The 23,221-nt window shown below is 34.2% G+C and overlaps 1 long non-coding RNA gene across 1 annotated transcript in view; it reads right to left on the bottom strand.

Moving 5' to 3' along the window:
• Positions 1-8,230: 8,230 nt before the first annotated feature.
• The window catches only part of LOC140531527 (uncharacterized), a 52,107-nt gene continuing 37,116 nt past the window's right edge, over positions 8,231-23,221 (bottom strand). The window contains exon 4 of the long non-coding RNA XR_011976353.1: positions 8,231-8,609. This is a non-coding gene — a long non-coding RNA (uncharacterized lncRNA). The remainder of the gene's footprint in view (positions 8,610-23,221) is intronic.

Raw genomic sequence — 23,221 nt, 5'->3', positions numbered from 1 at the left:
AGTCTCTAGGACATTGTGTTGATTGTCCATGGAGGATTAACCAAAACACATTGGCAAAGGTTATATTTGATGAGAGGATGTGGAAGAACTACTAAATGTTCCAGTGAAATAACACAAAACTTATCCACAATGATGAGATCATGAATACATCAAAGTGTCAGAGTATTGACAAATTACAGTGTATTTTTGATCTTGAGTATTGATTTACTTTGTGTGGCTCCTGTGTAAGTCACTTATTTTTCATTTGGATAGAAACAAGGACAGTCAAAAGACAGAGATGAGGTTGGTGGTACATGTCATTCTCCTTTCAATGTACCTGATCATGCATCTTACGAAGTGAATTACTGTGGGCAGGGTTGGGCAGAAGATGCAGGGAGATTACACTACCTTCTTTGCCAGATAAAACTTAATGGGTTGTTGGAAAGGTCATCACATGTCAAATAGCTAGAAAATTGCCTCTGCTTTCCAAAAGTCACTGGTGTCATCCTTCCATGTTATTCTTCAAACCCTAACCCCTCTTTGAACATGGCACAAAGCATTTATTTTATCATGAATTAACTTAGTCCTCCCCTTTCCTCCAATGGAATGTCAATCTATCAGTCACTTACCATGTGTCAAGCATTGTGATAAGCTGTAGGAATACAAAAAAGAGGCAAAAGACAGTCCCTGCTTTCATGGAATTTATAATTAAATGGAAGAGACAACATAAAAACAATTATATATAAATATTATATTTTATATAATATTATATATCATATAATATTATATCATATATTATATTATATATTATATAATAATATTATATATTATATAAAAAGCAAGATAAATATAGAATAAATATGAAATAATCAGTGGAGGAAGGGTACTGGAATTAAGGGTGGATGAGAAAGACTTCTTGTAAAAGATGGACTTTGAATTGTGACTTGAAGGAATCCAGGGAAGTCATTGGGTAGAGTTGAAGAAGGGGAACATTCTAGGCATGGGGGACAGTCAAATAAAATGTCTGGGGCCAAAAGATTGACTACCTTGTTCACGGAACTGCCAGGAGTCCAGTTTCACAAGATCAGAGAGTTTGTAAAAGGAAGTAAGGTGCAAGAAGACTGGAAAGTTAGGAAGGTATTAGTTTATATCCAGCTATTCATGACAAATGGAACCTAAAGATAATGGGACGTCACTGGAATTTATTGAATAGAGCAATGACATGATTGGATGTGTTATTTAGGAAAAACACTTTGGTGGCAAAATAGAGAATGAATTAGAGTGAAGAAAGACTTGTGGCTGCAGATGCACCAGAAGGCTATTGCAATACTCCAGCAATAAAGTGATAAAGGCTGGCAGTTAAGTTGTGACAGTGTCAGAGAGAAAAGGGGAGAATACAATAGATATTGCAGAGGTAAAATTGGGTCATGGCAGCAGTTTGAATATGGGAGTGGAGAGAGTGTAAAGTAGAGGATAACTGGTAAATGCTGAATTTGAGGGCATGGGATAAGGTAGATGGTGGGGAAGTTTTGGGGGAAAGATAAGTTTTGCTTTATAGATGTTTAGCCTAAGATGTCTACTAGAGTATGAGATGTATGAAAGAATGTCAGGGATGTTACACTGAAAGTCAACAGAGTGATTGGAGCAGGACAGATATATCTGGTAGTTATCAGCATAGAGATGGTAATTAATTCCATAGGAACTGATGACACCATCAAGTAGGATAGAGGGAAAGAGAAGAGGGCCCAGGAAGGAATGCTGAGAGACAACTGTTGTTAAAGGCCTTCATCTCAATCAGAATCTAGTAAAGGAGATTGAGAAAGAGCAGTTGGGTAGAAGGAGAAATAGAAGGGTGGTGTCCCACAAAACCTAGAGAGGAGAGAATAATATCATAGAGAAGACAGTGACATGCAGAGAAGTAAAGAAGAATGAGATTTGAGGAAGAGACTTTTGTAACTAAGATATCACAGGTAACTGTTCTGGATGGTGTAGTTTTGGTGGAATGATGAGATTGAAAACCAGATTGTAAGGGGTTAAACAGAGAATGAGAAGAGAGAACATATAGGCACCTATTATGTATGACCTTTTCGAGGAGTTTAGCCAGAAAAGACAGAAAGCATACAAAATGATAGAGAGGGAAGGATCAAATGATGTTTTGTACTTATTTTTTTTCAGGATGCAGGAGACATGGATATGTTTATCGGAAGTAGGCAATGAGCCAGTAGACAGGGAGAGGTTAAAATCAGTGATTAAGTAGGGCTTACACAGCACTACTATTGGAGAAGATGGAATGGAATGGGATTTCTTAAACAAATAGAGAGGTTGGCCTAGGTAAAGAGAAGGTCCTTGCACCATGTGAGATAAGGGAGGAAGAGTGGATAGGTGCAGAACCCATCTGAGTGATAAGATGAGAAAGGGAAAAGAAAAGGGAGTTCATAATAAATGGCACTGAGTGTTTTTTTTTTCTGTAAAAATAAGTTTTCCTGAATAAGGTAATACAGATAATAGTCATCAGAGGAAGGATATGAACTGACCCCTAAGTCAGTACTTTGATAAGAGATAAATATTAAAATTAGAAATTCAGTCTAAAAGTTTCTAGTCAGAGAACCTTTAAAAACTTCTATAAGAAGTGAAATTGTAGTGTAATTGGATGCATTTGACCCATGAATAGAAGAAAGATCAACAGATCCTATGGCTTTCTCACCCTATTAGAGTAGAGGTTATGTACTGGGTCACAGAGAGGTTATAATATATATTAGTGGAGGAAGTATTTACACCTGCAAAAGCTGGGGGTTTTTAACCTAGCAAAGACTTAGAACAGGATGAGTCAGTCAATGCTCTTAATGATTACAGTACCTGTAATACATCAAAATCTGACTAAATGTTGAGGATATAAGGAATGGAAAACAAAATAAAGAAGCAAATATCAACACAGAACAACCCTCTCCTCAAGGAGTTTACATGATGAATTAATAAATTCTGAACAGTTACATTGTATTATTTCTTACATGTTCTGGTTTTTTAACATGCCATTTCCTTCCAGCTGGGTCAGGTCACTCACTCAGCCATAGCATGAGTGTTAGTGGGGTGGCAGTGAATGAGTGCGTTAGGGACTAACATTCCTTGCTGTTAACTCATAAGGTTATTACCTTGTTAGGTTTCATGGTTTCTTGGCCTGTGCAGGCAGTTGTAATTCTTCTACCTCTGCCACATAATTCCTCTTCTGGAGAGTTTTTAACACTCGGGGAGAGGTAGAGAAAAATGTCTAGTTCTTCCTCTTGTTCGTTCCATGAAGCCAGGACCTTACCTTCTAATGGAAGAGAAAAGCCATGGTGGAGGAATCACACAGAAAGCAGATTACAATTATTCTGTTTGGCCCAGAAAGTAGAAATACAGCCATGAATAGTAATCAGAGACACACAGGCTTCTTGTAAGCAAAGACATCTTAACAATTAGAGCCATACAGAAGGAAAATAGAATTAAGATAGTATTTGATATTTAAAACCTTCAAGCAAAAGCTCGATTATATTTTGCTGCCACTCTTTTACTGGGGATTCTAAGGCAAGGATGGATTAAACAAGGTAGTGTTTGAGTATCCGTCCAATTCTGTGATTCTTGAACTCTGAACAAGTCATGGATCCTTAAAATGTTGATGTATTATGTGAAGAATTAGGGATAATGTTTTATTGAGGAATTGGAATTACATTCTATAAGGGGGACTAGATATAGTTTACTTTGACATTTTTACATTTTTTTGTGTTAGAAATTAGACTCCAAAAGCAATTTTTGGATCTCTTCCTTACAAACAAGAAACACACACACACACACACACACACACACACAGACCTACTTCTGAAAACCTATAAACTACTGAGAGTGAATACAGATCACAGTTCCATTGTTGAGGAGTCAGTATAGCAAAATTCATAGCATGATCAGTTTCAGAAACAGAAGACCTGGATCTAAATTCTGTCTTAGCCACATGCCAGTTTTATGAAACTTCATCTTTCTGATCTTCAACTTTCTCAACTGTAAAATTAGGGAGGATGACCTAAAATGTCCCTTTTAATTTCATATCTAGGATACCAGATTTCTCCTTTCTTCTCTGCCTATGCAATAGATTGTCAAAGTTATTTGAATGTTGAAAATGCACTTGAAATTGAACTAATAAAACAGAGAGTAAGCAAAAGAAAAATCAATTCTATCAATGATAATTTGAAACTTTTAGCAACTCAGATAACTGTCCATCAGCCTTTAAAATAAAAGAAAAAATGCAGATGTAAATATTAAATTATCTTCAAACATTCATATTTCTAAAATGACTTCAGTTCTTTTCTCAACATTTTACGATAGAAATGGGTGCTTCTGGAATGGCAAATGAGCTTCTATTCAGGAAAGTGTGCACTATCGTGGTAAGTATTGCATAGGAGACAGCCATATTTTCCAAACTGAATTGCTGTTATTGAATAAAGAGTTCGCAGGGTATGCCTGAATCATGGCCTTATCTCAGTCCTCCATTTTTATTTAAATAAGGTGGATGGACTTAATCAAGCATCTGCCATCTGTAGTGGTCTGTTGTATTGTCGAAAACCTAATACTGTGCTTCACGTCTGACACTCCCCAAAGGCAAATACATTAAACAAATGCAGCCTGTTTGTTTTCCATCAAATGAGGTTGTTTATTTACACGATCAAGACAGTTGCAAAGTCACATAGAAATCATAAGCTTTGGTGGACAAAAAAATCCCCCTAACCTTCTGATCCATAAGATGATCAGCACTTTGTTACTGGTGATAGTAAAATCCCTTCCCGTATGTTATATGGGGCTTAAGAATGAAGATTTCTAATGCTAAAAATTAGGAACAGAAGAAACATGACCAGTAGGAAATTGGAATAAAGACGTTCCCCTCCCCCTCATGGACTTCCTCACTAAAGTCCTATTCTGATGCCTCATAGTGGCCTGGAAGTGGCCTTAGAGTTTCATAGATGGGCTAATACAAGTTGTGCTATGTCTAACCAAGATGAAAACACTTTGAAGATGCAATGAGAGATGGGCTATATATTTGTTGTCCAAAGACAAGCATAACTAAGATAAAGAAGGTTCATTGCCTGGATGGCTACAGATGTGTGGATTTTCCAGACATAGTAACTCAAAGAGAAATAACTCATATATTATCAACAGCCCCTGCAGTCTACGTTGGAGGTGGGGTCATTCACAAGAAGAATCCATTGAAGTATAGAAACCTCTTTTCCCCAACCCCATATATTTCACACGTGAGAACCTTTTGTTTCTAGGCATTTCTCTATGTACAGTTTTACCTGCCTCCATGATAGAACTTTAGTTACTTTAAATAAATAAATAGCTTGATACTAAGAGGTCTTAAATCAATGAGTCAGAAATATATACTAGGAAGAGCAATGATTCTGGAGTCTTGGGACCTGAATTCAAATCCTACCTCTGATAAATTTCAATGTATGTAAAGTGAAGAGATTGGATTAGATAACCTCCAAGGTACTTTTCATATTTAAATTAATCATTTACTAATTATATTCCACCCATTTCACTATCTTTTTAAAAGATAGAGTTACAAAGACTACAGTTACAAGGACCTTAAAAAATTTGAGGAGATATAGGGGGGATTCATCATATGAAAGAGATGTTATGAAGATTTTTTGTGTTTCCTGAACCTATTTGACAAATATAGGCTATGGATCTCTAAGAATAATATTTTAAATGCATTAAAAAAAAAACATAAGATGACAAAGGAAGCCAATTACATTGAAATATAATTAGTATGTTTAAACAAGTTCAAGGACCTCAGGTTAAAAATTATGTTGTAATGCAAAATAATAAAAACAGAATAGAGAACAGAATGGTATATTACTGATAATAACCATCATTATATATTATCATTATAATAAATATTATAGCTAATATTTATTCACCACTTAAATTTTAGTGTTTCATTTACATATAATCTGATTTATATAACAATAATTTATGCTTGATGTTATGATTTTATTATCTTCATTGAAAATAGTAAATTAGGACAAAAAGATAAGTGACAATCCCAAAGAAGAAGGAGATAAAAACGGACAGATATACACACATACACACTCACACACACACGCACACACACGTGTGTGGTAACTCCAAAGTCATTTTGTGGTTAGGACATTAATGCATAGGGGCATCAGGAAAGATCAAGCATAGGAAATGAGGACTGAGCCAAGATTGGAACAAAGCTAAAGTCTACATCTACTTGGGCACTGAGATCACTCTTTAGGTCTTAGAACTATCCCTAAAAGAACTTAACCCATCTTTATTTAATCGGAAACTAAAAAGTGACATTTTTAGGCCTTTTTTGAATTTATAATATATACACCAAACATCTGCTTAATCGTATTGCAGAGCATATTGAGTATTCTTTGATCCTTCAGGAACAAGGTATCTGTATATGCCAAAGTGACATGGATTTCTTTCATTATGCATGTGTGATTTTGGAAAAAAATAGGTAGGTAAATGCAAGAGTTTGAAATGAAACTCCCAACTTTTTGGAAGATATTTTCCTCTAACTCATAACATATCTTTTTTAAATATGAATTGTTCATACTCTTACTTACGATGTTTTTATAGCACATATCTCAATGAAAAATAAAAGAATTCTAAAATAAGCCCCTATTGTGTTATTTCAGTGGGTATCCAGAATTTTACTCTTTCAGGAATGTTTCAATAATCTATATTAAGTTCCTTAGTCATAACAAGTATAGAGACAATGTCATTTGAAAAAAAAAACAACTAGGAATTCAGTTTTAGAGGCTTTTAAAGTTTAAACTTACAGCTATAAAAGTACAGGCAAGAAATTAATTGCGTGCTTGCAATTTCATGTCATAGAAAGAAGAGTACTGAACTTGAAGTCAGAAGACCTGGGTGGAAATTCTAATTCTGTTACCTCTTAGCCCTTTGAGATCTGGAAAATTATTTAACTTTTCCAAATCACAGTTTCTTCTTTATGTAAAATGAAAAGGTTGGACTGGACTGTCTCTAAGGGATTTTTCAGCTCTATCCATTTGTTCTACAACTCCAAGACGCTGAAGAAGCTACATTTTAGTTGGTGTGCTAATTAAGACTCATCCTATAAACATTTTCAATCTCAGAAATTCCTACAATCAACCACCACCAAATTGTGAAAGCCTGAGAATTGTAAGACACACTATCATATGAGTTATACTTATTGATTGGAAAGGACTTTGTAAGTAAGTTTTAGCATTCATATGAGACTCCCTAAAGGGGTAGCTGGATGGCTCAGTGGATCGAGTTTTGGCCCTTGGAGTCAGGAAAACCTGAATCCAAATGCTAGCTGTGTGACCCTGGGCAAGTCACTGTAATCTCTGTTTGCCTTAACTCAGTAGAGAGGGAAATGGCAAACCACTCCAGCATCATTGCCAAGAAAACCCCATGGACAATATTGTCCATGGGGGTCACAAAAAATGGAATAAAATCATAAGACTAAGCAAAATGTGGTTTATAAGGGTTATATGTTAAGGGAACTTTGAGTCCAATTCCCTTATTTTACATATGGGGAAACTGAGGCAACGAGAGCTTAAGTGACTTACCTACAGTCACGTAGTTATTGTCTTATGTAGAAATTGAACCCAGGTGTATTTTTATCTAAATTCATTGGTCCCTTACACTTATCATCATCATTAGAAATAAATCTACTTCCCCAAAACTTTTCAAGCAGTTTTCTCTTTTACTTTATGAGAATGTGTAAAGGACTGGAAAGCTGTAATAGTCTTTGGAGGAAACTCAATGTTTCCTGGTCCTCCTTGGTACTTGGCCTGTGCAAAATACTACAACACTAACCCAAACAGCATCTTGCTTTCCAATTAAACACTCTGCTTCACACCATTGCCCATGGGGCCTATCCAATCAGTTCAATCTCTATTTGTTTCGAAGATGGCCCAGTCTTTACTTGGTTCAGCTGAGTTCCTGATTTGGGCTTCTTCCAGAGACAGTTTCAGACTAGCAGAAAATTGACTTTCACAAATGTTCCCTTAAATATTACAGTAAAAGATTTTACTTTGGTTTTGAATTTAGATATTACCAATGATTCAAATGATGTCCATGTCTAACATTTTCTTATTATATATAGCCATTTTATCAACTGTTTTTTTTTTTCTGAAGTATGGTCACTTCTTGATTATTGATGGTGATCTAAAGTGGTCCCATAAACAAACTGACAGATAAACAAAAGCATCATTTATTGTTTATTCCAGATTCATTTTAATTTGTTCTTGTAATTGGAATATTTCTTGCCTTGGAGATTTTTATTGGAAATCTTCCAATAAAATAATGGAGTGAAACTATAAGGATCCAATTTAGGGAAAGTCAAAATGGTCCAATTCATCCCATCCTACATCATCTCAGTTTCTTCTTGATTCCCCTCTTGAAAATGGGGATGTGCAGTGTTTGTTCCCAGATCCATACCAAACACCAACCCAGGCAGGATTTATCTCCTTCTGTTTGATATCTGGTTGATGTGCAGGTTCCTTGGGGGCTAAGGAAAGTAATTAAATGTGATAGCTTCAAAGATCTTTGCTTCTAGCTCTTGTTTTTCTTCAGGTTACCTGTAGGGGTTAGAGTGAACTAAGATCAGTAATTTAATTAAGATGACTTTGTATATGGATTCAGTTTAATTCCACACGTAGTTATTAGGTGGTTATTATGTATGATATTCTACTAGCAGATGAATTTACAAAATTATATGCAAGTATATACATATATGAATATATCCAAATACAATTATTTCCATATACACAGATAAACATAATTATCCATGTGTATAAATATATATTTATATAGACAGTGGTCTGTTCATGTCATGAATATGCATGTACATAAATGTATACATGAAAATATGTATGTGGACATATGTGGACATATACACATGCTCATATAGATAGATATGTATGCTCATGTATGCATGAATGTGGTTACAGTTCAATGTATGCATACATATGCATATAGGTATATACGTAAACATATATCTAGTATGTCTATACCTCCTTATAACTACATGTGATATAAACTGACAGCTAGATCAATAGATAGATAGACCAATAGATGATAGATCAATAGATAGAGAGACAGAAAGGTAGACAGATAAATACACCAACAGATAGATGAATAGATACAGATGATCAATCAATAGATAGACAGATTTATGAAGATATAGATAGACCAATAGATAGAAGAATAGAGAGACCAATAGATAGACCAATAGACAGATCAATAGAGAGATGAATAGATAGAGAGATAATAGATTAATAAATAGGTAGATGAATAGACAGATGTAGATGATAGGTAGATAGAAAGATAGACATTTAGAAAGATAGATAGATTGATAGATAGATTGAGCTATAAGTATAACTCTAGTTATAACTATAGATAGATATAAACACACACATACTGTCCCTGCCCTCAAGGAGTTTCCATTCTACAAAGGGGTAATATGTGCCTGCATTTGTACTCTGATTAATTGTGGGGGTGGGGCAAGCAGGTGCTTCAATAGGGGACATCAGGAAAGATGGTGGCTGGATTATTCTTTGAAGGAAGATGTGGATTTTTTTCATAACCTTTAGAGGAGGGAGGGTACTCCACACACAAGAGACAACTTAGGCAAAGTCACAGAGGAAGGAGATTGAATTTTAATTGATTTTTATAGCACTTACATGGTATAAAGTAATGCTTTTTTACAATATGGTTGTTTTGTATAAAACATCTAGGAATTAGAAAACAGCAGGTACTATCATTTATATTTTAAAAGGTGAATTAGAGTCACAGATACTATAGATTTAGAAGGTACCTTAATGGTCATCTAGTCCAATCCATACAGGAAAAGAAATCCCTTTCATAATACACTCTACAATAATAAATTGGTAAATAAGTAATTATTAAATGCTTACTATATGCCAGCCACTAAGCTAAGTATTAGAGAATCTAAGAAAGGTAGAGACAGAGCAAGCCTCAAAGACTTCTCATTCTAGGAGGGAGACAATATGCCAACAACTATGGAAATTCAAAATATATGCAGAGTGGTCTGGGCTAGACCAGACCTAAGCAGGGCAATCTGCTGGTAATTTAGGTATGATATTATTTAGTCTTTGATGAAGACTTCTAATGTGAATCTACCCAGTTCCTTTGGAACGGTCCCATTGCCCCTTTAGGACAACTCTAATTGTTAGGAATTATATTGGATGTCAAACTAAAATTTGGTACTTTGCCTAGTCCCTTCCTTATTGAAATATGAAATCAATCTATCTGCTACCAGTTATTGAACACATTCTAAGAAATATGCCAGGCACTATGCTAAGTACTGGAGAGAAAGAAATGGAAGGAAGGAAGGAAAGAAGGAAGGAAGGAAGGAAGGAAGGAAGGAAGGAAGGAAGGAAGGAAGGAAGGAAGGAAGGAAGGAAGGAAGGAGGGAGGGAAGGAAGGAAGGAAGGAAGGAAGGAAGGAAGGAAGGAAGGAAGGAAGGAAGGAAGGAAGGAAGGAAAGAAGGAAGAAATGGAGGGAGGAAGGAAGGAAGAAATGGAGGGAGGGAAGGGGTGGAAACAGATAAGAAAACTGACATTCAGAAAAGTTAAATGACTTATACAACAGACTCTAAACCATAATAAGAAGTAGAATGCTAATTATATCTAATATGGAATCTGCATGAATAAGCTGTAATGTTAGTAAGGTTGATTACCAGTGACAGCTTAATGGAAAGCTTATGCACAATTCCCTTATTCCATCAGGTGGATGATCATACACACACACACACACACACACACACACACACACACACACACACACACACACACACACACCCTAAAAATAAAATAAGACAACTCTTGTTTCATTTATTTCTGGAGTAGAACCAAACAAATAATGTCATTCTTGCCACTGGTTGAGGCCTCTTTCTCTGTGGCTTAGTACACAGGTAGCCCAGTGGATATATCTTAAAACTTGCATTCAAATCAGTCAGACCCATGTTGAAATTCTGCCTGAGATACTTCTTGGCTATGTGACCCTGGGGAAGTCACTTAATGTCTCTGGCTCAGTTTCCTCAACTATAAAAAGGAGATAATAATAGCACTTTACCCATTGTCATGAGGATAAAGTGAAATAATATTTGTAAAGTGCTTGGCTGATAGAAGATACTACATAAATGTTAGCTATTCGTACGGTTTTTAACTCAGTCTCAGGTTTGCAAAACATTTAGAAAGTGCAATATTTTAAGAGTTTGTAGAAGAAGCAGGTCGTTTGGTCTCAGGCAGGCTTTAATATCTCCATAGTTTTAAAGCTGGAAGGAAAATTAGAGGGCATCAAATTCAGCCTCCTCATTTTTATAAGTGACAAAACTGAGCCCCAGAGGATTTGAAAAGAGATCTTGTCTCCTTATTTAGAACTTTTTCCACTAAACCGTAGTATCTCTCTTATTAGATGTGTCTTGGAAACTAAACTGTCTCCTTTCTTCCACAAACCCTCCAGGGATTCTCTAGATGCAGATGGGTGAGTTCTGCCATCCCCTTACTCCATCACATGTTTGGAGTCTTGAATGTACATTCTTGTAGTTCCCCACTTTGGAAGATCCCCTTGTTCGAGGTGCCCTTTTGTAAAGCAAGCCGCCTTTGTTCATTTATTAAACAGCAAAGTGCCAGGTATTCTCTTAGGTAAAAGGATCATAGGATTTTAGGACTGTGGATACAGACATAAAAAAGGATCTTAGGGCCTATCAAACTCAACTATTATACACAGATGAGGAAACTGAAACAAATAGGTGTTGAGTGACTTGCCAAGGTATATGCAGCTAGTTTATCCAATAGCTGCCTCCAATTAACTCCCTGGGCACGCACCTTGGAATAATTTTAAAAATTATTTATTTTATTTTTAAATTTTTCCATGGTCTAGTAAAATCATTAAAAAAGATGTTTGCACATGAAACTGCAAATCTTAATATTCTTTTTAAATATATAACAGTTATCATGCTTTTTTCCTTTTTTCTTTCTCCTCCTAATATCATTAAGTTCATCATTTCTTATAGGAATTTCCCAGAAAATAAGAAAACATGTATTTGGTGGCTTTGAGGAGATACCCATTGATTTTGTGGAATACATGGGGAAGTGAACAGATGTGATGTATTTTGTAGTGACCAAATGTCTGAGAGTTTTGAATCATGGGAACTGACTGAGGTATTGCCCTCCTGTTACTACCTCTCATTCATTTTTAAGACAACTGGATAAAAAGGACGTTTATACTGAGTTGTTATTGATAGCATTTTTAAATGTATATTTATAGTGCTCTTATGTGAGTGAATGGCTCCCCAGGCATCTCAGGTTAATAGATGATTATTTTTCTTGTGCACTTTTTATATATGTCGGTTATAGCACAAAAATCGGTGGTTTTGCCTTCCTAATGATAAGAATATATATTATTTAAATTATCCATTAGGCTACATGATTTTCCATTAAGTTCTCCACTTGAAGTTATTCGACCCATGTATTTTAAATGAGTGACAATGTGTTCTAGTGGAGAGAGAAAAAATTGACCTCCATCCTAAGAATAGCTAGGTTCAAGTTCTCCCTATGACACATTCCAAATATAAATCCTGAGCATGTCCTTTAAACTCTCATTTCCCCAAAGCAACTCTGTAAGAGGATCAGTTAAAAAAAAAAATCATCTGAATTGGCATAGGTGGTTTCTTCACCCAGGATCCACATCCTATCTCTATATTTGAATAAGATAGAATCTATAGCAATATGAATTTATTTCTTCTATACCACAGAGCACAATGCTATGATATGTCTAGCTCCCCTAATTTTATCTCCAGTGTCTCACAATCTAGATATCATCCTCAACTCATCATTCCCTCTTACCCCTATAAACAATCAATTGTTAAGTCTTGCCATTTCACTGTTAGAGCTTCTTTCCTATATGCATCCTTTCTTTTCCCTCTGACTGCAACCACCCCTAACGTGATGAGGACCTTATCACCTTACATCTTAACTACAACAACACTCTACTATTTGTTTTCCCTGTCTCAGATGAATAATTTCTCCTCCATTTAACTACCAAATCCATCTCCCTAAAGTGCAGGTCTGACCATATTCAATAAACATCTGTGCTTGCCTTTTACCTTCAGGTTAAAATTTATTATTTTTTTGTGGGGAGGGGCTTCTAAAGCCATTTGTGACTCAGACCTTTCCTACCTTTTTAATCTTCTTAAACCTTACTTCGATGTATTCTGTGATCCAGTGACAATGGCCTACTTCTTCATTGTAAATATCATTCCATACCACATTTGGTGTATTTTTCTTCCTGATCTCTGCCTCCTGGCTTCCTTCAAGTATAAATATTGTTCTGCCCTCAGTAAGGAGCCATACACATGTATGTGTGTGTATGTGTTTGTGTGTGCATATATATATATGTGTGTATGTGTGTATGCATATACATAAATGTGTGTATGTTTATATATATATGTGTATATATATACATCTATACATAAATGTGTGTACACACATATACATATACACACATAAATATATACATCCATACATAAATGTGTGCATTTGTGTATATATACCTATACATCCATACATAAATGTGTATGTGTGTGTGTGTGTGTCTTCCTGTATATAGTTCCTCACACGTCTCCTCCATTAAACTATTATCTCCTTGAGGGTAGTGACTGTTTATTATTCTTGTTGCTGTTTTTTCCTTTTCTTGCATCCCCAGTGTTTACTATAGTGCCTTGCACATGGTAGTGGCTCAGTAAATACTAGTTGACTGATGGACAAAATGGAGCAAGATTAGCTAGTTGCTTTAACTGAGCACTACATGTTCTAGGTTCCTTAGATTTTAACTCATTTTCTAAAGATTTTAAGTATTTTGTAGAGTCAAAGACTAAACCAGAAGAATGCGGAATTTAAAATCTTCTTGTAGAGATGAACACTGAGGCACAAAGAGATTTAATAATTTGCTTGGTCACATAGTTAGCAAGGGAATCTGAACCATGCTGTCTTCTCTCTCTCTCTGTCTCTCTCTGTCTCTCTCTCTCTGTCTCCCTGTCTGTCTCTGTCTCTCTCTCTTTCTCTCTCTGTCTCCCTGTCTCTCTCTGTCTCTGTCTGTTTCTCTCTCTCCTTGCCTCGCTCAATATCCCCCAACATCATGCATCACGCGATTTCTCAACGTACTGTTCAGTGAGCCCCCTCTTGCAGCAAAGTAAAAACAATTAAGTAAAACTGATTGACAACATTATTATGTTTGACAGTGCATGCAACATTTTGCTCCTGTAGTTCCTTAGCAAACCATAATTCGTTATCTGACCTCTGGATCACAGATTGTTGGGGTTTTTTTTGCATTTACCGTGAATTCACACACTTTTCAATTCCCTTCATTTACATTATTCTTGTCATCTATAATTGCTTTTCTATTTCTGCTTACTTCATTATCTACCAATTCATACAAGATTTCCCATGCTCCTCTGAATTTGTCACTTCTCTCATTTCCAACCTCAGTATACTATTGTCATATTTATATACCACAATTTCTTAAGACATCTTCTAATTAATGATAATATGCTTTGTTTTTAGGGAAATTTTTGGTTTTGATGTCTTTTTCTGCCACAAAAAAGTGTTGCTACAGATATTTGGGGGTTCATATGACTTTGGTTTTTTTCTTTAACTTCTTTGGGCTGCTAAGCGAACACATATTGCACTAAAGAATAAATATAACAGTGATATGTTAAGAAATGTAATTTACAAAATTTAGCTCACCTATTCCTTTGAAAATTAGTTTTAAAAGAAATAAAATATCAAGATAGTGATTTGGAACCTCTCTTTATCATTAAAAATAGCACACAGTGTGTTCCAATACTAGTCAAATATTTATTTATTCATAACATAGTTTTCATATTTTTGTCTTATTTTATTACATTTTATCAGTATCTTATTTTTACATAACCTATCTTTTCAAACACTGACTCCTTCCCCTGAAAGAAAGCTATTTCTTAAAAGAAATAACAAAAATGATAAAAGAAAACCTTAACACAATTAAAGAATGTGTTCAAAAATTGAACATTATATTTAGTATTCACTATCAGTGATCTTCCAGTTCTGGGGAGGGGAGGGTTGGTACAGGGGAAAATGCTTTTCATATTATTTTATTTCTTCTTTGTGGTCAAACGTGGTCAGTATAATTTCACAGTATTCAGTTTTGATAACTGTAACCAATTTTTCATCAGTGAGTATACATATATTCGCATAGTGAAATAGATATTGAACTCATATGAACTGTAGACTGAGTGTTGTAAGTCATGTGGATCTGGTGCTTTGGTTTCAGAACGGGAATGAAATGAGATACTTGAAGTCCATATACTAGTTTCTAACAGGCAACTTGCTTAGCTTTATTATGGAAATGCTATAGATGTGTCTCTGTGTTGATCATGCTGGTCCACTGACAAAGCTAGAAAAGAAGCAATTTCTCCCTATAAAGATCCTGACTTTTACATTTGGGTCACCGGGAATCTCTGTGAGCAACTGAAGATTTGTACCCCGATCCAGTTACATTTCAAGGAAAATTTCAATAATCTTTTAAGACTATGTGTATATATATATATATATACATATATATATACATATTCTTGTGTATATACATACATACATACATACATACATACATACATACAGACTGACAGACACATATACACAGGAGATGTTGTTCCCTACCATACTGGAACTAATAAGGAATGATATTAAATATAAAAGAGTAAATTAATTATAATACAAAAAGTATTTATACTCTTTGTATTATATATAATATATATTAAATATATAATATAAAGAGTAATTATAATACAAAGAGTAAAATAATTATAATATAAATAATAATATAATAATTAATAATAATTATTGAATATTGTCTAATATCAATATCATGGTGATATTTCTAATATTCATACCCTCAATTTCAAGTCTAAATTATGCATATCCCACATTTTTGCTTATTAGTTGTTTTATTTATAAATAATTGCACATTCACTTTGAGTAGCTTCTGTCATCACTTTATGGGTTTGAATTTGCAAAGATAGCACTTCAGAGGTTTTCTGGTTTTGTCTGTGTTGACCTCATGCCTCCAGTTTGTATATTTGTCTTTGAATAGAAGGTGTTAATTGTAGGTCATGGTCTGAATCACTAGGCTCCCAGATGAGAAAATCAATTTTGTTATTCTCCACTCCAGCAAGAATAGGATGGGAAAGGGGAGGGTCAAGATTTGTGATTTTATCTCTATAGCCACCCTTCTACTGTGGAACTTCTACTTCTGCCTAAGTAACTGGACAATTATTACGTAGGTTACAAAGAACTTTATACTAGTTAAAGGTCAAATAATCTTTTGTATGTTGGACTTATAAAAACCGACATACAATAAACAACTTAGTAGTTTGTTTGAAAAGAAAAAAAGTTATATATCTGATTAAATTATTGACTATTCTAAACACAAATATTTATTTTTATTTTAAAATCATATTCAATTATGGATTTACTTTTAGGATTCTTTTTGTTTTTAATATCGAATCAAAATTCTTTCCTTTCCTCTAACCTCTCCCTTACTCATTGAGAAGGTAGACAATATGATACTCATTATACATGTGAAGTTGTTCAAACATATTTCCATATTAGCCATGTTGCACAGACATGAACACATATTACTAACAGGAAAAATAGAGTGAAACATACAATATGCTCATAATGTCCTCAGTTCATCAATTGTCTTTCTGAAGATGGATAGTGTTTTTCATCCTGAAGCCTTTGGAATTGTGTAGGGGGATCATTGAATTGAGCAAAATTAGATAAGTCTTAGGGGGCAGAGTCAAGATGGCAGCAAAGAATCAGGGACCTGCTAGAGTTCTCCCCCCAAACCCCTCAAAAAACCTGTGAAAATGACTCTAAAAAAATTCTAGAGTATCAGATGCCACAAAATGGCCTACTGAAGCAAACTTTCAGCCCAAGACAATCTGGAAGATCAACAGGAATGATGTTATCACACCAGCCTGGAAACAGAGCACACCAGTGTGAACAGAGGTGGAGCAGGCCTTAGGGGAACAAATTGCTGGAGGTTGCTGCGAATTCCAGACTTCTCAACTCACAAATGAGAAAGACAGCTTCAAAGATCAGTGGGAAAGGTCTCTCACCTGACTGAAACAGCCACAGCCAAGGGAAGTGAGCCCACCACATAACAAAGAGCTCAAAAGTCAAGTAATTGCCTGGGAAAATGAATAAAAGTGGAGAAAATAAACAGACTACATATTCTTACTTTCTCAGTGAAGAAGTATTTTCTTATGTCATTGATAACGAGGAATATCAAAACAGACAACCAGAAGAAGACAATAAAGTCAAAGCTCCTGCATCCAAAGCCTCCAAGAAAAAATATGAATTTGTCTCAGCCTATGGGAGAGTTCAAAAAAGATTTTGAAAATCAGGTAAGAGTAGTAGAGGAAAAAATGGGAAGAGAAATGATAGTGATGCAAGAAAATCATGTAAAGCTAGTCAACATCTTCCTAAAGGAAATCCAAAAAAAATACTGAATAAAATAACATCTTTCAAATTAGACTAACCCAAATGACAAAAGAGATCCAAAAAGTAAACGAAGAGATGAATGCCTTAAAAAGCAGGATAAAACCAAATGGAAAAAGAATTACAAAAGCTAACTGAAGAAAATAACTCCTTAAAAATTAGAATGGAGCTAATAGAAGCTAATGATTTTATGAGAAATCAAGAAATTATAAAACAAAACCAAAAGAATAAAAAAAGAAGACAATGTGAAGTATTTCATTGAAATAAACAAACAAACAAGTGACCTGAAAAATAAACACAAGAGAGATAATTTGGAAATTATTGGACTAGGTGACAGCCATAATAAAAAATAGCCTAGATATTATCTTTTAAGAAATTATCCATGAAAACTGTGCTAATATTATAGAACAAGAGGTTCAAACAGAAATAGAAAGAATCTACCAATTACCTCCTGAAAGAGAACTCAAAATTAAAACTCCAAGGAGTATTGTGGCCAAATTCCAGAGTTGCCAGGTCAAGTAGAAAATATTATAAACAGTGAGAAAGAAACAATTCAAGTATTGTGGAAACACGATCAGGATAACACATGATTTAGCAGCTTCTATAATATAAGATTGAAAGACCTGGAACATGATATTTCAGAGGTTAAAGGAAAGGGATTAAGACCAAGAATCACCTATTCATCAAAATTCAGTATAATCCAGGGGGAAGTGGAACTTCAAAGAAATAGAGGACTTTCATGCATTCTTTTGGAGAAGACCAGAGTTGAATGGAAAATTTGATTTTTAAAAACAAGAATCAAGAGTAGCATGAAAAGGTAAACAAGAAAGAGAAATCATAAGGGAGTTACTAATGTTGAAGTATTTGCATTCCTACAGGGAAAGATGATACTTGTAACTCATGAGACCTTTCTCAGTATTAGGACAGTTGGGAGGAATATATATAAATATATATATATGTATATATATATATATATTATATATATGTATATATATACATATATGTATATATATGTGTATATATATAATATATAAATATATATACATATATGTGTATGTATATATACATACACATGTATGTGTGTATGTATATATGTGTATGTGTATGTGTATATACACACTGTCCTGGGGTGGGGGAAGTGGGGAGATGGAGAGTAATTTTGAAATTCAAAATTTTGTGAAAGTGAATGTTGAAAACTGAAAATAAATTAATCAAATTTTATAAAAAGTATTACCAAATATCTGCATGGAAAAGCTAGATAAGTCACTATTTCAGTTCATATGTCTTTCCATATTTTTCTGAAATCATACCCTTCATCTATTCTTATGGCACAATAGTATTACATAGTCATATATGAGAACGTATTCATTTTCCAATTGATGGGCAACCTCTCAGGTTACAACGTGTTTCCCACCACAAAAAAAGCTGTTATAAATATCTTTGTACAAAAAGGTCTTTTTTCCCTTTTGTTTGATCTTTTTGCAGTACAGACCTAGAAGTAGTATTTCTCGGTGAAAAAGTATGCATGGCCTTATATCCCCTTATTTATAGTTCCAAATTTGAATAGATGTTTAAACAAAATTTCTTGTAATTTGCATTACATAGGAAGAAAATCTCTATTTCTGATTAAACTTTTAAATGTACTTTTCATCAAGATGTTGAATGTCTTATATTGTTTGCTTTTTACCTATACTTAATTCATCAGTACAGGGAATTTGAAAACTTCATACACTGATACAGAGTAGAAACTTGGTAAAAAGTAGTTTTAGAAAGTTGCCTGAGGCCACCAAGAACTTCAGTCATTTTCCCAGCTTCAAAAATTGAGTATCTGTCAGAAACATGATTCTGTTCAATTATGTATTAAAATGTACTTTTGAAATTATCTAAGTACTTTTCCCAAATGCTGTGTTCATGATATACTATTAAATTATGTTATTATTAAATGAGTGTGCAATGAACAATAATTTTAAAATGTAATAATCAAGTTTAACTGAAACACTTTCCTTACTATTGTGGCCAAAAAGTCCAGGCTCTACCTGGACAAAACACTTTTTCTTTCCAGGCTCACATTTTCTCATTTGTAAAATGAGGACACTAGACTAAATAGGCTTTAATATCTCTTTTAGCTCAACACCTGTGATCATGTGACTAAATTGTAAATGGTTTGAATTACTACCGCATCCAAATCCTAGTTTTTAACCCTAGTTCTTATTTTTTCTCATCGTCATTATGCAATGTCTAATGAAATGATTTCCTCGGAGTAGTATTGACATGTAAGATTGAATATGATCTACAGAGAATAGTAAATAGGACCATTTCACTGTAATAAGGAATGTCTGAAGGAGAGGAATGTATAATACTCCTGGAAAGTTAGGCTAGAACCAGATGGCACATAACTTCAAATTTCAGATCCAGGATTTATATTTTATTTTAAAGGCAACAAATTAAGTGCCACTGCTTCTTATTATTTTGATTTTGACAAAGAAAGTGACATAGTCTGCTAATATGGCAATTATGTTTTACATAATTTCCGGTGTACAATTGATATCATATTACTTATTTTTCTCAATGGGTATTGCTGGGAGGAAGGAGAGAATTTAGAACTCAAAATTATAAAAAATTAAAAACGAATAAATAAGTAGACAAATGAATAAATGAATAACTGAATGAATGAATATACAAATCAATAAATGAAAGTAAGTAATAGACAGAGCTATGCTTTAAGGATATAAATTTGTCACCAATGTAGAGGATATTTTTAGGAGTGAAAGAAGGGAAAATTTGGGAGGCTATTTCGCCAGTCTTGATTAAAGGTAAAGAAAATTTGAATTTGAGTTCTTCCCTTTCAGTAGAAGAGTGATATTGTAGTAATGAGACTTGGAAATTGATTATATGTAGGAAGTGAGGGAGAATGAAGAATTATGAATTATTGTGGTTATAATCCTTGTCAAATAGAAATAGGCAGAAGTAGAGACCTCTTCTCTTGGCTTATGCTTGAGTAGAAAGGAGAAGATAGAAAAAATTCACTAAATCACTGAAGGAGAGTAGATTTATACGAAAAGAGACTCATGGTGGTTTTCCTTTGAAAAGAAGACTTTCACAACCACTTTCCAAATTCAGTTTAGGCTTTCCTTCAGACTGGGAGCTGGAAGGTGTCTTAGAAGTCATTTTCTTTCAGCTTTCTCATTTAACAAGTAAAGACAATGAAAATCAGAGAAATTGAAAAATGTGTCCAACGTCAGAGAGACAGTGTCATGGTTGGTATCTCCACCCAGGGTTTTTGATAGTTGAAACAAATGTATAGAAACTTACAAATTGTTCGTTTTTTTTAATGGTTCCAATAAATATGCAGGATATGTAAAACTCACAGAATCATGAGGCTCAACTTGGTTGGTATAATGTTACAGTGGAATCCATTCTAGAATTCATAGAATGGGCTCTTCAATTAACCAGTTGTAAAATTATGAAGGAATTACCTTTAACCCTTTATTTCTTCAGTTTCTTCATATGTAAAAATAGCAATATTGCTACTATTAATTGATATTAATTAATTCAATTAAATGAGTTGATAACAGTTCATTCAGTTAAATGAATTAGTTGAAATTTGTACTATTTGTCTCACTGAAATAAGACGACATTTTTTGCATCCCTTGAAATCCGTCGTCATTATCACAAATTTGTAGTTAGAAAGGATCTTTCAGGTCATCTAGTAAATGTTGTCAAATTCATATACAAACAGACCATTTTCTATACATAAAGATTCTAATAAACCACCTCTTGACTACATACATATATACATACACACATGTGTATTTATTCAATTGTATGTTTATTTTGCTAAATATTTTGCAATTACTTATTAATCTGAGTTTGGGTTAGCACTTGGGAATATTTTGTACCTATCCAAGGGTACAAAAGGGCCAAGGGTCCTTTTCTGGATACCCCTGATCTAGTTCAGCTCCCTCATTTTACAGATAAGAAACTTGAGACATGGAGATGTCAATATACTTGCTCTATGTTATACACAAATAGAAATAGAAAAGTTTGAATTTGAATTCATCTCCTCAGTTATCAAGATAAAATCAATATGTACATGTAAGTTATTATTAAATGAAGATGGTATCTGTTTTCACATATCCACTTTTTAAAAGATATCATATCATGGATCTAGAACTGAAAGGGAATATTTTATCCATCTGTTTCAAATCTTTAATTTTACAAATGATTAAAGAGTAGACTAAAAAGGCTAAGTAAATTGTAAGGCAGGGCAATAAACATTATTGAAGAATTCCTTACATGCCAAGAAAGGTGTTAAGTGCTTAGAGTGCAACAACTCCTACCCTCAATGGGCTTATATGCATTTTTTGATAATTTCTTTGAAATTTATTTTAAAATTAACTTTAAAATAAGAAAAAAAGGCATGGCAACATATTGTTGAATTCACATTTTTAATCTATCAGTTTTTGTTTTATGGATTAATTTATCCCATTGACATTCTAAGTTATAATAACTTCTTTATTTTTCTCTTTCCTATTTCCCTCACTATCTTTCTCACCTTATCAGTATTTCTCTTAACTTCTCTTCTCTAATTCTGCTGGCTATATTGCCTCCTATTCCTTAACCTGCTCACCTCTGCAATCCTCCCTCCCTTATCCTCTTTCCGTATGCTATCCCCTTGCCTTCTTCTTTCATTCTTAATTTAAAAGACTTTTATACCTATCTACCTATCGATCGATCTATCTATATATTGTTCTCTAACTCTTCCTGATGAGGGTACTACTTGAACTACCTGGCCTCTCCCCTACTAGTTTCTTCTGTATCAATTTTTCCCTTAACACCTCATTTGTATGATATAATTACTCTTTTTTATCTCTCCCTACAGAGTTGTTTTTTTTTTTTTTTGAGTCCCCAGTGGACTTATATACATACTAATGGATGAAGACAATATACAAAAAGTAGTTGCGAGGTGGTGGTGGTTTGAGGGATGTACCCTATAGGTAGTAAGTTGGCAAAAACCAGAATTCCAACTCAGGTTCTACAGTTCCAAGTTTAAGGCTTTCCCCACTTTGCTGCACTACTCCATATTTAAGTGGAACATAAAGCTTTTATAGAAAAAAAGGAGGAGGAGGGCAATTTCTTATACCCCTACTAGTAATTGAAAGGAAAAAACTAAAGTAGCAATATAAACTATGAAATTCCCACACTTCTGAGGTAATTATGAGATTTTGGGGTTGGAAACTTGTTGGAGAGATAACTAGAAAATATAAAAGGCTACAGCTGTGTGACTCCAAAATTCCCCTTCCTACTTAAAATACGCATTCTATATATTTCCTCAAATTCTGGGTAGCCTGTAATGTAAAGGTACAAACAGATTCCTGTGACCTGCATGTAGACTTAGAAAACCACATGTAAACATCATTTATGCTGTATTTTTATTTACTTTATAAAATATTTCCCAATTATATTTTAATCTTTTCTTGGGTATACTTGGTACTTTTGAGAGGTGTGTGTTTAGTGACTCTGCTGTGATGGAATATAGCAATGCACATTTGCTCTTTACTGAACATACCATGATGGAAGATTAGAATTTTGGAGTTGCGAAGGACCTTTGAGAATTAAAGTCA

This window comes from Notamacropus eugenii, chromosome 3, assembly GCF_028372415.1.
Source record: "Notamacropus eugenii isolate mMacEug1 chromosome 3, mMacEug1.pri_v2, whole genome shotgun sequence".
Lineage (NCBI taxonomy): Eukaryota > Metazoa > Chordata > Mammalia > Diprotodontia > Macropodidae > Notamacropus > Notamacropus eugenii.
This window is presented reverse-complemented; position numbering and strand designations above follow the sequence as displayed.